The following is a 17,804-nucleotide window of genomic DNA, read 5'->3' as shown; positions in this document are numbered from 1 at the left end:
AACTAATTAATATACCAGATAATTCATCAAGTAAAGAAGAGGATTACGTTAACTTCCACTACAAATAACTTGTGCAACACATTCATTTCCGCTGAAGTTGTTTCACTTCGAATTACTTCATTAACCAGTTTGATTTTCGATTCATTTCATTATTGTTTTCGACGACTGTAACGAAACAGCAAACTGAACGGTATTATCCAAAAAATGGTTCAAATGGCTCTGAGCACTATGGGACTCAACTGCTGTGGCCATAAGTCCCCTAGAACTTAGAACTACTTAAACCTAACTAACCTAAGGACAGCACACAACACCCAGCCATCACGAGGCAGAGAAAATCCCTGACCCCGCCGGGAATCGAACCCGGGCGTGGGAAGCGAGAACGCTACCGCACGACCACGAGATGCGGGCAGGTATTATCCACTTGGTGAATATCGAGTGGTACTGTTTCCACATAAAATTAATTAAAACTGAAACATAATAGATGTGTTGTCCGAACAGGATTCATAACTGTCCATATTGAATCCAAATTATTATGTAGTTCACAATATGAACAGTTTTGACTTCTTTCCATCATCAGAGCTGTTAACATAGGATAGGAAAAAACACCAATGTAACAGTAATATGTTCGTTTGGCTCAAGACCAAGCCTACATAAAAATCTAAACATACATAATAAGCATAACATGGCTTATTACCGTAACATACCACTACGAGTATTCTGATGATCGTATCAACGTCAAGTGTTTTGTACACGCTTGTATATGGACAAGTGGTAGTGGTGGCCTGAGACAACCCTGTACTTCCGCCAACACAAGCTATAATCGGTAGATGGCGCGAGTGATGAGGTAAGTGTCCAGTACCACACATTCAAAAGTTTAACGTAGGATATTCGTAGTGATTAATCAAAATAAGGTGCTTGCGGGGAAGAAGCCCATTCTCCACACCAACAACGACCGGTGTACGAGACCCCATTTCGAGCCGTTGCACTGTGCAACGCTGTTAATTCTAGTAACTTCCATAAACCTTTCCAGCCCGCCCATTTTCTGAAGTCATAAAACAGCATGGGATTGAATTCATGAGCGGGTATTCTGTCTACATGTCTGTGTAGCTCTGCTGTAGCACAGAAAAGAGCTATGGTAGGTCAATATCTCTGCCAACAGAGGCCAGAAAAAGCGACACCATGATATCATACCGCCGTATTATTCAGTACGGGAACTGCTGACGCGAAAGAACATTATTGCGAGTGTTTTGATGTTTATAACATGCTTTCGTTTGTTTTAGCTAATGTAAACTGATGTTACCAATCCAGTAAGTAAATAACCCGAGCATATACGATGATTATATTGTGACAGTACTTAGAATTTCCGCTTCTGTTTTGCACATAAATTAAATCAAATATATGTACTACAATACACTACTCGGTTTTCAGTTGCTTTGATATTACTTTCTCCAAATAATAAATCCTTCAATAAAGTTTTCCATAGTTTTGGCAGGTAAGAGTTAATACATGAGTATAGTCTTTGAATTAAACTCAATCCATTCCTTAAACAATAACGCCGGTTGCCATTTTCTATTTTTGTGAATCTTTTTTCCTATAGTACATTTAGTAATCGGCCTTGGCAACGCTTTTATGCTATTCTGAATTCTCTATACTTCTGATTTTCAGCCAGTTACACCTATTATTGTGACAGTGTTTTTTTTCTTAATTTTGTTGTAGCAAATTTGATTATGGCAGTAAGTCGAAACCAGTCATATTGTGAGTTACATAATGTGCGACCAAAACTGACAGTTATGAATAAACGATCACTGACTCCTCTATAGCCCTTGTTGCCTGAAATTGATAATGTAGCTATATAAGATGAAAAATGAGTTTACTGAAAAATCAAAATCATCATTATCACACGTAACGTATCTCACGGTGTAATGTGTAACATTACAAGACGATTCGCTCATTTCTGATTAACTTCCTACACAAAGTGCCCCAGGAGGAATTGTCAGTATTCGGGGACATGACGGGAACGATCATTCGAAGCCCAAAAGTGTAGTGAACATCGACTCCAAAATGCATACCCTAAGAGAGATGAGCATTTCATCATCTTCGATACTGTGAAGCACATCTCTTTTAGTTCGAGCTCTTTGATTTCCACATTTTGGGAGGAGGTGGTATAGAACCAAGCCAAGAAAAAATGCCCAGTAAACATGAGCTCTAAATTGCGTAGCTTAAAGGCTATGAGAACTTGTTCATCTTCGTTATTACGAAGGAAATCTCTTCTACTGAACAAGAACGCATAACTCTTAAGATATACACTTTAGAGATAATCTTAACTACACAATTTTTTATTGTTTTGGTTCACACTACCACCTCTCAAAATATGGAACGCAAAGAGCTTGCAGTAGAAGAGATTTGTTTCGTAGTGCCGAAGATGAAGAAGTGCTCATAGCCCTTAAGGTATGCATTTTAGAGCATATGTTTACTAGACTTCCTTGTTTCGAATGATCGTTCCTGTCACATCCTGAACACTGACCATTCCTCCTGGGGCACCCTGTATAAGTTATTGTCTACGAACAGTTTTTAAATTTGCTAAAGATAACGAGAGGGAGAGTAATCACGATAGCACTGTGAGTGTGCCCTTCAGCTGTCAGAGATTATGATGGACAGTGCATTTCAGAGTACTGTCCAGAGCACTGTTACTTCAGAATGGACAGCCAAATTTAGAGGCCGCATTCTGAGACAAATAACGCAGATAATCGTAAAACAGTATACAGCCGAGAAGTGTGCAGTGCTTGAATGAGTAAATGATTCGAACAGGGCGTTAGTAGAATTAGACAACGTGTTGAAATTGAAAATTTGAAGGACACAATGTTAATAGTCAGGACATGCGTCAGGAACTTTATTCATGCAGAATTTAGTTCCATTTCATTCTTCCATTCTACATCTGCATTTATACACCGCCAGCCACCCAACGGTGTGTGCCGGAGGGCACTTTACGTGCCACTGTCATTACCTCCATTTCCGGTTCCAGTCGCGTATGGTTCGCGGGAAAAACGACTGCCGGAAAGCCTCCGTGGGCGCCCGAATCTCTCTAATTTTACATTCGTGATCTCCTCGGGAGGTATAAGTAGGGGGAAGCAATATATTCGATACCTCATCCACAAACGCACCCTCTCGAAAACTGGACAGCAAGCTACACCGCGATGCAGAGCGCCTCTCTTGCAGAGTCTGCCACTGTAGTTTGCTAAACATCTCCGTAACGCTATCACGCTTACCAGATAACCCTGTGACGAAATCTCCTCCGTCAACCCAACCTGGTACGGATCACGCGCTGATGAGCAATACTCAAGTATAGGTCGAACGGGTGTTTTGTAAGCCACCTCCTTTGTTGATGGACTACGTTTTCTAAGGACCAGTGTTTGTTCCGCTATCATATAATCATACAATAAAGGATCTTTCTTTCTATGTATTCGCAATACGTTACATTTGTCTATGTTAAGGGTAAGTTGCCACTCCCTGCACCAAGTGCCTACCCGCTGCAGATCTTCCTGCATTTCACTACAATTTTCTAATGCTGCAACTTCTCTGTATATTACAGCATCATCCGCGAAAAGCCGCATGGAACTTCCGACACTATCTACTAGGTCATTTATATATATTGTGAAAAGCAATGGTCCCATAACACTGCCCTGTCGCACGCCAGAGGTTACTTCAACGCCTGTAGACGTCTCTCCATTGATAACAACATGCTGTGTTCTGTTTGCTAAAAACTCTTCAATCCAGCCACACAGCTGATATTCCGTAGGCTCTTACTTTGTTTATCAGGCGACAGTGCGGAACTGTATCGAACGCCTTCCGGAAGTCAAGGAAAATATCATCTACCTGGGAGCCTGTATCTAATATTTTCTGGGTCTCATGAACAAATAAAGCGAGATGGGTCTCACACGATCGCTGTTTCCGGAATCCATGTTGATTCCTACAGATTAGATTCTGGGTTTCCAGAAACGACATGATACGCGTGCAAAAAACATGTTCTAAAATTTTACAACAGATCGACATCAGAGATATAAGTCTATAGTTTTGCGCATCTGCTCGACGACCCTTCTTGAAGACTGGGACTACCTGCGCTCTTTTCCAATCATTTGGAACCTTTCGTTCCTCTAGAGACTTGCGGTACACGGCTGTTAGAAGGGGGGCAAGTTCTTTCGCGTACTCTGTTGAGAATCTAATTGGAATCCCGTCAGGTCCAGTGGACTTTTCTCTGTTGAGTGATTTCAGTTGCTTTTCTAATCCTTGGACACTTACTTCGATCTCAGCCATTTTTTCGTTTGTGCGAGGATTTAGAGAAGGAACTGCAGTGCGGTCTTCCTCTGTGAAACAGCTTTGGAAAAAGGTGTTTAGTATTTCAGCTTTACGCGTGTCATCCTCTGTTTCAATGCCATCATCATCCCGGAGTGTCTGGATATGCTGTTTCGAGCCACTTACTGATTTAACGAAAGACCAGAACTTCTTAGGATTTTCTGTCAAGTCGGTACATAGAATTTTACTTTCGAATTCACTGAACGCTTCACGCATAGCCCTCCTTACGCTAACTTTGACATCGTTTAGCTTCTGTTTGTCTGAGAGGTTTTGGCTGCATTTAAACTTGCAGTGAAGCTCTCTTTGCTTTCGCAGCAGTTTCCTAACTTTGTTGTTGAACCACGGTGGGTTTTTCCCGTCCCTCACAGTTTTACTCGGCACGTACCTGTCTAAAACGCATTTTACGATTGCCTTGAACTTTTTCCATAAACACTTGACATTGTCAGTGTCGGAACAGAAATTTTCGTTTTGATCTGTTAGGTAGTCTGAAATCTGCCTTCTATTACTCTTGCTAAACAGATAAACCTTCCTCCCTTTTTTGGTATTCCTATTTACTTCCATATTCATGAATGCTGCAACGGCCTTATGATCACTGACTCCCTGTTCTGCGCTTACAGAGTCGAAAAGGTCGGGTCTGTTTGTTATCAGTAGGTCCAAGATGTTATCTCCACGAGTCGGTTCTCTGTTTAATTGCTCGAGGTAATTTTCGGATAGTGCACTCAGTATAATTTCACTCGATTCTCTGTCCCTACCACCCGTCCTAAACATCTGAGTGTCCCCGTCTATATCTGGTAAATTGGAATCTCCACCTAAGACTATAACACGCTGAGGAAATTTATGTGAAATGTATTCCAGATTTTCTCTCAGTTGTTCTGCCACTAATGCTGCTGAGTCGGGAGGTTGGTAAAAGGAGCCAATTATTAAACTAGCTCTGTTGTTGAGTGTAGCCTCCACCCATAATAATTCACAGGAACTATCCACTTCTACTTCACTACAGAATAAACTACTACTAACAGCGACAAACACGCCACCATCGGTTGCATGCAATCTATCCTTTCTAAACACCGTCTGTGCCTTTGTAACAATTTCGGCAGAATTTATCTCTGGCTTCAGCCAGCTTTCCGTACCTACAACGATTTCGTTTTCGGTGCTTGCTATCAGCGTTTGAAGTTCCGGCACTTTACCAATGCAGCTTCGACAGTTTACAATTACAATACCGATTGCTGCTTGGTCCCCGCATGTCCTGACTTTGCCCCGCACCCTTTGAGGCTGTTGCCCTTTCTGTACTTGCCCGCGGCCAACCTAAAAAACCGCCCAGTCCACGCCACACAACCACTGCTACCCGTGCAGCCGCCTGCTGCGTGTAGTGGACTCCTGACCTATCCAGCGGAACCCGAAACCCCACCACCCTACGGCGCAAGTCGAGGAATCTGCAGCCCACACGGTCGCAGAACCGTCTCAGCCTCTGATTCAGACCCTCCACTCGGCTCTGTACCAAAGGTCCGCAGTCAGTCCCGTCGACGATGCTGCAGAAGGTGAGCTCTGCTTTCATCCCACTAGCGAGACTGGCAGTCTTCACCTAGTCAGATAGCCACCGGAAGCCAGAGAGGATTTCCTCTGATTCACAGCGACATGAGCGACCACCTGCAGATGGGTGCACCCTGTACCCTTCATGGCATCCGGAAGGACCCTTTCCACATCTGGAATGACCCCCCCCCCCCCCCCCCCCCCCGGTATGCACACGGAGTGCACATTGGTTTTCTTCCCCTCTCTTGCTGCCACATCCCTAACGGTTCCCATTACGCACTTGACGTTGGAGCTCCCAACAACCAGTAAGCCCACCCTCTGCAACTGCCCCAATCTTGCAGACTGAGGGGCAACCTCTGGAACAGGACAAGCAGTCATGTCCGGCCGAAGATCAGTATCAGCCAGAGACAGAACCTGAAACCGGTTCGTCAGACAAACTGGAGAGGCCTTCCGTTCAGCCCTCCGGAATGTCTTTCGCCCCCTGCCACACCTCGAGACGACCTCCCACTCTACCACAGGTGAGGGGTCAGCCTCAATGTGGGCAGTATCCTAGGCAGCCACAGCCGTAGTCGGATCGGGGGATGCGTGGGACGAGCTGGCCGTCCCCAAAAAACCCCCATCCGGACCCCCCCCCCCCCACAGTGATGCCCATTGGCAACAGTCTCAAGCTGTGTGACCGAAGCCAACACTGCCTGAAGCTGGGAGTGAAGGGATGCCAACTCAGCCCACATCCGAACACAGCAGTTGCAGTCCCTATCCATTCTAAAAACTGCTGTGCAAAGAACGTCTGAACTAATCTACAGAGATCACAGACAATTCAAATGGTTCAAATGGCTCTGAGCACTATGGGACTTAACATCTATGGTCATCAGTCCCCACAGACAATTCGACACAGAATTTAAACAGTTATTAAAATACAAGATATCCTAGTAAAAGCAGTAATGCTACTACTTGCGCACTGCTGACACACTGCTTGGCGGGGGAAGGAGACTACGCGATTTTACACTATTCAGGTGCTAAAACGCGATGCTACAACTCTCAAATACTGTAATACGCCCGAAATTTATGAATTAAACAATGTACATGATTTTTCTTGATTGGGTAATTCCGAACCAGACAAGTTCACATACACGTAAAAGATCTTTCTCGTTGCCCAAGATCGACTAATTCGTTTGGTAAGGAAATTGGACTTCTGAGGAAAAAAATCAGCAAATCAGCAACGCCCAAACGAAGGAAGACAATCACAAAAAAACGGGATATGTAAAACGTAATGTATAGAACCTGCTAATTATCTTATTGGCAACAGGATGGGTGGGTATTTCTTTTCAGATACTCAATTTTAGTAATGTTTGACAGTCCAATTCAACATTAAACCTACAGAAAATTCTAGACAAATCATGGAGTAAATCTGTTATGTATGAAGCAGAGTGTATGTATGTATGTCCAGGATCTCCTCCCGAAACCCTGTCTCGATTTCAGCCAAATTTGGCACAGAAACAGCAAGCCTCACAAGTATGAGCAGTATGGGGTTATAACCTCCTAGCAGAGACATGGGCAAAAACGTTTTTTCCCAGCCCCCAGTGTATAGGCTACCATGTGTGACAGAGATGATGTGTGGAAACAGTATCAGTCTGTCAAATCAAACTGTTTTGTGGGGCAGCCTACATATCACATGCAAGAAACAGTTTTTGTGGGCTGCAACTTGTAGGCTGCTGTGCTTGACAGGCATATTGTGTTGGAGGAGTATTGGTCTGCTTTAACAATCTACTATGCATAGTGTCTTGTAGGTCAGAGGCACATAAATGGTTTTCAGGCCCCTGATGTGTAGTCTACCCTCCATAACAGGCATGTTGTGGGAGTAGTATCAGCCTGTTTTATTGAACTGTACTGCAGGATCTGTGTGTGCCAATGAGTATGGCTGCAGGCAAGTTGAGAGGGATAGGGGAGGAGATGGACAGATCGAGGGGGAGGAGGAAATGGACATAGAGAGGGGAGAGTGGGGGATGAATGAGACATAGGAAGGTATTGAGAGTTAGTAGGCAGGTGGAAAAGGAAGAGGGAGAGGTGGAGATGGAAAGAGAAAGTGGAAGGTGATACAGTCATAGGTAGGGGAAGGAAGATATCGTCATAGAGGGGAAGTGGAGGAAACAGACATTGAGAGGTGGAAGAGACAGACAGAGGTGGGAGAATTATGTGGACAGACAGTGCGAGGAAGAGGTGGGCACAGAGAGGGGGAGGAATAGATGTGTTCAATATATGTGTTGAACACTTACACTGGTGAAATTACAGGAAAAACGGAATTGAATAAATAAATTATACTTAGATTTTACCTTATTTATTGAATATATTGATTCGACTTTGTGAAATTGTACACTACAAATCATCTTACAGGGTGGCTCTTGTATAATACATCACCCCCGCCTATCGAAGAGTGTATCTGCCGTCTATCACAAGCCGACAATGAACAAGTCTGTGGCAAGTGCAAGTCGGTTCCACGCTCAATAGCGATCTTCGAAAGCATGTTTGCAATCCAATATCACAGTTATAGCAAGTTCGTGGCGAGGGTGATTTGTTGTCTCCTTCAAGCTGTCAATGAGATGTCTATGTGCCTAGTGTATCTAGTGTCTGTTTGTGGAAATGACTGTAATCAGTGTAATTGTAATGCATCGGTGTTGCTTTGATTAAGGATTGAATATGGCAAGGCACGAAACGTGGTATCTGCACAAAGCAGACTATATTCGAATAATACCAACATGCTTGCTGAACTTAGCGTCTCACATAAATAACTGAACGTCATGAAATATTGCATCCATTCAGTGGCAAACTGTTGAGAGACTTGAGACTCACAAAATTGGCACAAAGCTTAACTATCAGATACTGTACGTCAGCATCTCACCTCCCCATACCTATCTAGTCTGATGATGTCAGTTCACTATAACCATCAGTACCGTCAGCATTAGAACTGGTAATATTTGGGGCAAGTGTCTTTGCAGTAGTGTTTGTTAGTAACATCATATGTGGAAGTGAGTACGTACAAAATCTTATTTTCACATTAAGAGACCTTATCATTCGACTCACATCTATGAGTTTCCGAATTCATATTCCTCTAAGCAGTATCATGATGATACTATTAATTATGATAACAAAGGAAAAGAGCCCCCTGCGCCAGTCAAATCTTTGTTGTCTGCCGTGTAATTAGAATTTTTATTTGTTGCTGAATTACGGTTTAGCGACACTGGATAACAGTATGCTAATTTAATCTTACTCTTTAGGCGAATCTTCAATCATTAGTGGTATATATATATATATATATATATATATATATATATATAGACTCAACATTATCTAGAAACGGTATATTTTTACTAACGAAAATATACCTGAAACACACTGAGTTACATTTGATGTATACTATCTATTGTTGTTGATCTCGAATCGGTACGAAACATCAATAACACTCGAAATAAACAACGAACGACAGCACAAATATGTTATCATTATATGCCCTCTTACGGGACGGTTCCGAGAAATCTTACAAGCATTTCCTGGAAGATAACAAGAGCTAGATATCAGACAGTTATTTTTTATGTACTTACTATGACATTATCGATTAAATGTGTATAGATTCTGAGGGCAGTAAACTTTATGACCGGAAGCTTTTAACGCCTCATCTATGTCAGTTAAGAACCCTGTTAGGATATTTTGGCAGATATTGGGGAGGAAGACTGTGTTAAGTAATTCCAAAGTGTTCTGCGGTTTAGTCAATGGGCTACTGAATAAAAAATAAGTTTAGTTTAAATTTATGTTTGATGCTCTAAAAGTCAGCAATTATTGAAGCGATAATTATTGAAGCGGTCGTTATATTTCTCGGCTACCCCGGTAGGGACACACAAGGTAGAGACGAAAGAGCAGCCTTCTTATTTACGTAGCAATAAGACAGCCTGTATGATCGGATAATTGTATAATTTATTACCTCCGTACAGTGGTTTCGATTTCGTGGAGTGAACTAATGGTCTTGAAAATACAGGATTAATTTCTTGTTAGCAGTGGTTTATTGAAACACTTATTGCCTTGCGCTGTCTTCATTTCTTCGTATCACAGAAACTTTTCTTTCTCGTGTTTCAAGTCTACTGATACACGCTATTATTCCCACTGAATTCTGAGGAAACTACTGAAGCAGTTTGGTTTGATAATGATCCAGGTTTTTTCCTGCATTTTTCCACAATTTTTTTTCCAGTATTGTTGCTTTCAAATTTGACAGAAAAAGTTAGCTGTTGTACGTGCCATCTGCTATGCAACTTAATCTCTGATTTTATCCAAGTCAAGCCACTCCTAAATGATAACAGAGACACATTTAATTTCATCCACTGCTTACTGTAACAGTGTAATGGCATGAACCATCTTGTCATATCACTAACTTGAAATTTCCTACACTAACTCTCAGTTTGAAAAGAAAAAGAAAATTAAATTCACTTCCGCCGCTTTTCACTACCCACACTACCCACCGAAAAGATAGGGGCGTGTGCTGTAATCTGTCGACTGATCCCTTTGCAAAACTAATTATATTCACCAATTAATCCAAATACTCTGTACCTAGTTGAGAATAATCGTCTGTTTTACTTTCACTACATTCCCGTTACAGAAGCTCGCTACTTTAGTAGCAAAAGCAACAGGCTTCGTATCGTACAACGAACATGTTTGTCACAGATCTGTAAAAACGCATTCTCTCTATCGGTACTTAAAACAGAATACAAAACGGAATGAATGACGATTATTTTCGTCACAATTGTATTGTAACAATAATTATTGATGGTAAATAATTTCTAGTAGCCGGTTCTTGTTTATTTTCAGGGGAATCGTGCTGCTATTGCTGCTATCGTTAGGTTTGCTAGGTAAATACCAAATGGCACTTCTGCCTATGAGCTCAGAATTTTTTATTTTATTGATATATATTTTTATCCCAACATTCAGTTGTTTACGATTACTGAGTACTTCAGTGTGATATATCGATAAATTCAGAGATTATTTATCTATTTTATTTTTGGACTGATAGTATTCCATCTTCGTGATACTGATTACCGAACAGCTTTCAGCTTTACGTATTCACAGAAAATATGGTTTTGAATTCGTGGACGTGAACGAACTACTTAAGTAAAATTTAATGCCATTGCAGCGTTACACTTCCTCTTTGCGACGCACACTTTAGTAACATTCGAATTCGTGAAGGCGATTTCACACCGCGGTCACACTACGTCACGTGACGTCAAGCGACAGATGTGCAGTTCGCACCAACACCGACGTCTGTCAGATATTGGGACATCGTTTCTGCTCTGTCAGTCAGTTCACTCGAAACCGGTAAATATGGCAAGTGGTTCGTGGTGGGATAGCGCGTTTACTAAAAATGTGTCTTGCGAGTATCATCATCGTCGGCCAGGGTGGCCGAGCGGTTCTAGGCGCTACAGTCTGGAACCACGCGACCGCTACGGTTGCAGGTTCGAATCCTGCCTCGTGCATGGATGTGTGTGATGTCCTTAGGTTGGTTAGGTTTAAGTAGTTCTAAGTTAGAGGGGACTGATGACCTCAGAAGTTAAGTCCCATAGTGCTCAGAGCCATTTTTTGAGTATCATCATCGATGGAGGACTTGGAGCTGGATGAACAGATTCAAAACATACTTTCGGCTATCTAGACTTGAAAGTGAAGAGATATTATTGGTAAATAACGATACTAGATAAATAATGCTTCAGCATTTCTGGCAATTCTAACGCTAATGGAATGAAATAGAGCTGATTATTTTATGAAATCATTTCACTACGAAAGCATTTTTAGACTTAAGTTTGTATCTGGCTTCTCTGTTAGAAATTTAAAAAAATCATGTTTCAGTGGTTTTTGGAAATTCAACCCCTGAGGGGGTGAAATAGGGGATGAATATTTTTATTATGATATTATTAAAATATTTTTAAAGCTACATCTATGAAAATTGATATTAGACTCCTGAAGAAATGTGTTAGGGGATGAAAGCTGCTATGGAAATATCACAATAAAACTCACTCGCTTTTTGGTGAGAAGTACATTCGGTAAAGACCATTTTTCTAAGGCCTTAATTAGTGTTAAAAAGTTTAGAAGATGTTGCACTTTGTGAAGAACATAAAAATTCAATTACAAAACAACAGGAAAATCTGTGCAGACCATATAATCTACGCGAGGGAAGCAGCGGGCGCTATGCAAGTTTATTTATATTTTCAACTCGCCCTACAATTACGTTCAACGCGGTGGAAAGTTTAAATAATCTTCTGGTTATTGTGTAACGTGTGTTGTGATGTAAAATCAATATTTGCCACTTAAAAAATGTTCTCTCTTCTCTGTCTTCAGTGTTAATCACAGATGCTGCAACTGCGATGCGTAATACTATTTCGGACTTGAGTTGAATACAGATTATCGCCAAACAGATGCTGCTACAGAAATTCGATGGACCGGGAAAGAATAATATTGCAGTCGGAAAGGAGAAAGCTGGATTTAACAGTCCGTCGAAAGCAACGCATTAGTTATGACATTATTGAAGGAACTATTATTTCATTCCCCTCGAGCGTTTTAGGGAAATCACAGAGATTGTAAATCAGCAGGGCCGGAGGATAATGTGAATCCCAGCACTTCCGAATACGAATCGATGTCCTAAATACTGCTCTTGTTTGATTGGTAACAGTTGCAAATCACAGGAGAGTGCCAACTGGCTGTGAGCGCCTAAAAATATGTTGACCGTGAGGACGCAGGTATAGTTGGGTAGCATAACCACAGGGGAACGTCCGCAGGTGCACGAAATGTGTACGCAGGAGCATGGAGCATCGTGGAGCTACGTAACGAAACATGTTTCGCGAGAAGTCTTGGGAATTATAATATTTCATATTTTTTAGTATTTATTAAAAGGCATCCCAGGTTTCATTCACGTTGGGAGAATGACACATTAAGAAAGTCATCATCATCAATTTACTGCTATGTTAACAGTTCCTTTGTGTCTCAATTTCTTGCGATCCATTGCGTCCACTGTCTGAGTGCTGAAATGCCTTCCTGCCTCATATATCCTTATCTTTCACATATTCATTTAAGACAGTCTTTATAATGCCTCCTTTCTTTCATAACATATGTCGAATCTAGTTTGTTTATTCAGTAGCTGTCAAGGTACTCCCACTCCTGGCAGTGCCTCCTCATTTATGACTCGGTCGATCCAACTTATTCTTGCCATCCTCCACCAGGTCCACAATTGAGAAGCCTCGAGCCTTGTTCTATCTTCTTGCTTTGTTGCCCACGTTTCTGCACCATATCGGATGACACATCAAACAAAACATTTTATTAATATTTTCTTCAAAGCTTTGTCCACACTGCCGCAGAACACTTCTTTTCTTACAAAATGGGTACTTCGCCACGGCTATGTATTGCATTCTCTTTCTATCCTGATTCCTAGGGTTCTGTCCTGCTTCCTAGGTATTTAAAGCTTTGCAAAGGTGCTAATATTTCTCATTTCGTCATTACGTTTACCCTTTTTTATTTCCTTCTAGTGTAATCACTTATGTTTTATTTGAACTGATTTTCGTTCCATCACTTTTTCCTTCAGATTAAATGGTAAAGAAAGTGAACGTGGAATAATATTAAGCACATCTACCGTGTTGGGCGCTTGGAGAAGTAAGTGACTACCTTAAATTTTTCTTGCAGCCATTACCAGCTCTAGTATTCATAACAAATTTACGGTCCAAAATAAAAAATTATAAATTTGTGGTTCTAACAGAGGTGAATCAGTGATACTGAGACGCTCTTTGGAATGTCAAACAAAAGATAGTGAGGTCGCTCGCATATGAAAGTAACGTTTGAATTCATGGAAATTCATCTACTTGGGCGGTATCTGCTTAGCCGCCATTCCAGCCATCTCAGTGCGAATAAAATTGGCGCACTCGTGGTATTCCAAACATGCACTACGCGACAGTAAAAAGCCAGGCCAGTTATTTCTAAAGAGTGACATCTCGTGTTTCATAGGAATTCAGTCTGTAGACTGTTCATCAGCTCCACTCACTCTCTGGAAAGGGAGAGTTAAGTTTGCAGGATATTATGATAAAACTAATCGGACTAGATCATGTGAATGAAAGATGACCTATGTTCTGTTACATTTGTACGAAATGTTACAGAAATAATGCTTATTCAGTGGGCACAGCACGAGAAAACCCATTTAGTATCTAAAAAGGGAAAAAGGAGAAAATGAAGGGAGCAAAAGGTCATATCGCCAAATTGTACAGAAACCAGACTGCAGTTACAAGAGTCGAAGGACATGAAAGGGAAGCAGTGGTTGAGAGGGAGTGGGATGAATTTGTAGCCAATCCCCCACGTTATTCAACCTGCACATAAAGGAAGCAGTAAAAGAAACCAAGAAGAAATGTAGAGAAAATGTAAAAACATTGAGATTTGCCGTTGTCATTATAATTCGGTAAGAGAAGGGTGAGGATTTGGAAGGCCAGATGAACGAAATGGAGAGTGTTATGAAAAGAAATTAGGTCAACATCTACATCTACAGATACATGGATATTCTGAAAATCACATTTAAGTGCCTGGCAGAGGGTTTATCGAACCGCCTTCACAATAATTCTCCATTATTCCAATCACGCACAGTGCGCTGAAAAAACGAAAACTTATATCTTTCCGTGCGAGCTCTGATTTCCCTTATTATATTATGGTGATCGTTTCGCCATATAAAGGTCTACGTCAGCAAAATATTTTCGCATTCGGAGGAGAAATGTGGTGATTGAAATTTCGGGAGAAGATTCCGCCGCAACGAAAAACGCCTTTGTTGTAATGATGTCCACCACAAATCCTGTATCATTTCAGTGACACTCTCTCCCCTATTTCACGATAACACATAACGTGCCACCCATCTTTGAACTTTCCCGATATACTCCGTCAGTCCTGTCTAGTATGGATCCCACACCGCGCAACAATACTCTGAAAGAGGGCGGACAAGCGTAGAGTCTCTTTAGTAGATCTAAAGCGTTCTACCAATAAAACGCAGTCTTTGGTTACCCTTCCCCACAACATTTTCTGTGTGTTCCTTCCAATTTAAGTTGTTCATAATTGTAATTCCTGGTATTTAGTTGAATTTACGGCCCACAGATTTGACTGATTTATCATGTAGCCGAAGTTTAACGGATTTCTTTTAGCATTCATGTGGATGATTCTACACTTTTCGTTATTCAGGGTCAATTGGCAATTTTCGCACCATACAGATATCTTTTGCAATTCGTTTTGATCTTTTGATTACTTTGTAGTCGATAAACGACAGCGTCATCTGCAAACAACCTAAAATGGCTGCTCAGATTATCTCCTAAATAGCCGGCCGCTGTGGCCGAGCGGTTCTAGGCGCTTGAAGACCACTACAACAATCTAGTTTCAGTAGTCATTTTCGGACTCGTGTGCAGTAAGGTCGTAAGGTACTGCTTCATAACATTTTTATAGACAGTGCTCAGGCTGGAACAATTAACGTGTAGCCGATTGTTAATGGACTGATAATGATGCACAGTTAATGTAAATAAATAATGTATCACCTCACAGTATCTTGCAAAGCAGTGAGTGTTGTAAATGAGAACAGGATGCAGTGTTTTATAAGTTAGTTAAAAGAGGTGGTATGGGATGAGGTCTATATAGAAAGAGATTTTAATGTAAAATTTACTTCTTTCCATAGTAAGTTGGTGTCAATATCTGAAAGTTTCTTTCCCAAAAAGTTATCCAGGAATACCGTCAAGAAGAACACGTACGCCGTGAATAACTAACACAATTAAAATCTCATGTAAGAGGAAGATGGAAATTTATATAAAGCTCAGAATAAATCAACATCTAACATTACTTGCACACTACAGAAAATACTGTAATATTTTAAGCAAAGTCATTAAAATGTCAAGAAGTATGTACAGCCTGATAGAAATTAATGACGCACATAATAAAATTAAAACTATAGGGACATTGTCAAACGAGAGACAGGACAGTCAATCAGTGTACAAGATGCCACAACAATTAAACAAAATCCCTATTATTACTCCGCTTGCGGCCGCAGTGGCTCGTTCTAACGTACGTTGCAGGCGTGTTTGGACGTACTCCTCCTATCTCGTCTAAATTAATGTACTAAATTTTAATGGTGTCATTTGTGTTTTAAACAAGCTATTGCTGTTCTAAGCTGAACTGGTTTCCTATGCTTAAGTTCGTGTGTGTGTGTGTGTGTGTGTGTGTGTGTGTGTGTGTGTATGATCCTGAACAATTCGAGTGCTGCAATTTCGTAAACACCATCTAACAAAATGAGTCATCAAATGTGTGAAACTATAAAACGATGTTGTAATTAACTTTTACCAAGAATAATAAGAAACCCTAAAACTGTGTACTAAATAAGCTGTTCTTTGAAATTCTGTATTGCACAGTGCAGCGAACAGTGCTGAAAAGCGTGACGTCACAGTGAGTGACTTTTAGTTCCAACACACAAAGCGAACAGAATAAGTAACCTGGATAAAATTGCGAACTGAATTTCCTAAGAAGAAATATCCAAAGTAAAACTATTAAAATTCCTCGTAAACTACGGACCAAAGCTGACTAAATAAAATTCCAAACATTAAATTTTGCACTCTCAAATGTAAGACTGCACTGTAAAAATAGAACTCGCTGACAAAAATATGAAATCTGAGCTGAACTTTACCTACGCTGAAACAAAAAACTTGACTGCAAATGTGTGTTAATTCCTAACGGACCAAACTGCTGAAGTCATCGGTCCGTAGCCTAACAGACTGCTTAAGCTAACTTATGCCAAGAACAACGCACATGCCCATCCCCAAGGGAGGACTCGAACCTCCGGTGGGAACGGCCGCGCAATCTGTGACATGGCGCCTAAGGCCGCGCGGCCACTCCGCGCGGCTGTAAATTTTCCAGTTGTGTACAGACTGTAATGTTAAACTAGCGCCAGGAAATCATGAGCCGGCCGGAGTGGCCGAGCGGTTCTAGGCACTTCAATCCGGAGCCGCGCGACTGCTACGGTCGCAGGTTCGAATCCTGCCTCGGGCGTGGATGTGTATGATGTCGTTAGGTTAGGTAGGTTTAAGTAGTTCTAAGTTCTAGGGTACTGATGACCTCAGCTGTTAAGTCCCATGGTGCTCAGAGCTATATGAACCGAACCACCATGGCTCACCTGCGACAACGGAAAATCGGTGCTGCTTGAAAGTGATGAAAACAGAAATACAGTAAACAGCAAACAAGCTAAAGGAAAACAATGCCTTGCGGAAATGCAATACTGCCGGCCGGTGTGGCCGAGCGGTTCTAGGCGCTTCAGTGCGGAACCGCGCGACTGCTACGGTCGCAGGCTCGAATCCTGCCTCGGGCGTGGATGTGTGTGATGTCCCTAGGTTAGTTAGGTTTAAATAGTTCTAAGTTCTAGGGGACTGATGACAGATGTTAAGTGCTCAGAAGCATTTGAAATGCAATACAAGGACGTGCAGCTATGTTAAGCAAACAGTGCTCTTTACTTTTGGATCACTGTGTTTCACTTACTGCATTGCGACCAAACTTATTTAGAAATAAAAATTTTCGTGAGGAAACGGTGGTAGAAACTCGGCTTATTAAATGATTGAAAGACAGTAGCATTCAAAAACTGTACTGAAACTGATGTATTAACAATTGCGATCATCTTTACAAAAATCATTTTTACATAAGTATACTACTATGCCAAGTCATTACTTGCTGTGATGGTAAGGGGAACGCTAAATTTATAGCTTGGGTGAGTGCAAGCCATGTGAACAGATAACTTCGATTAATCGCGTTTCAAATAAAAATCGAACTAAATTACCCGAACCATTAAAGGTAAATCCTAAAACTTTGTCTTTTTCAAACTCATCATAAATGACAAGCAAGCAACAAAT

The sequence above is a fragment of the Schistocerca cancellata genome, chromosome 3 (assembly GCF_023864275.1).
Source record: "Schistocerca cancellata isolate TAMUIC-IGC-003103 chromosome 3, iqSchCanc2.1, whole genome shotgun sequence".
Classification (NCBI taxonomy): Eukaryota; Metazoa; Arthropoda; class Insecta; order Orthoptera; family Acrididae; genus Schistocerca; species Schistocerca cancellata.
Note: the sequence above shows the minus strand (reverse complement) of the source record.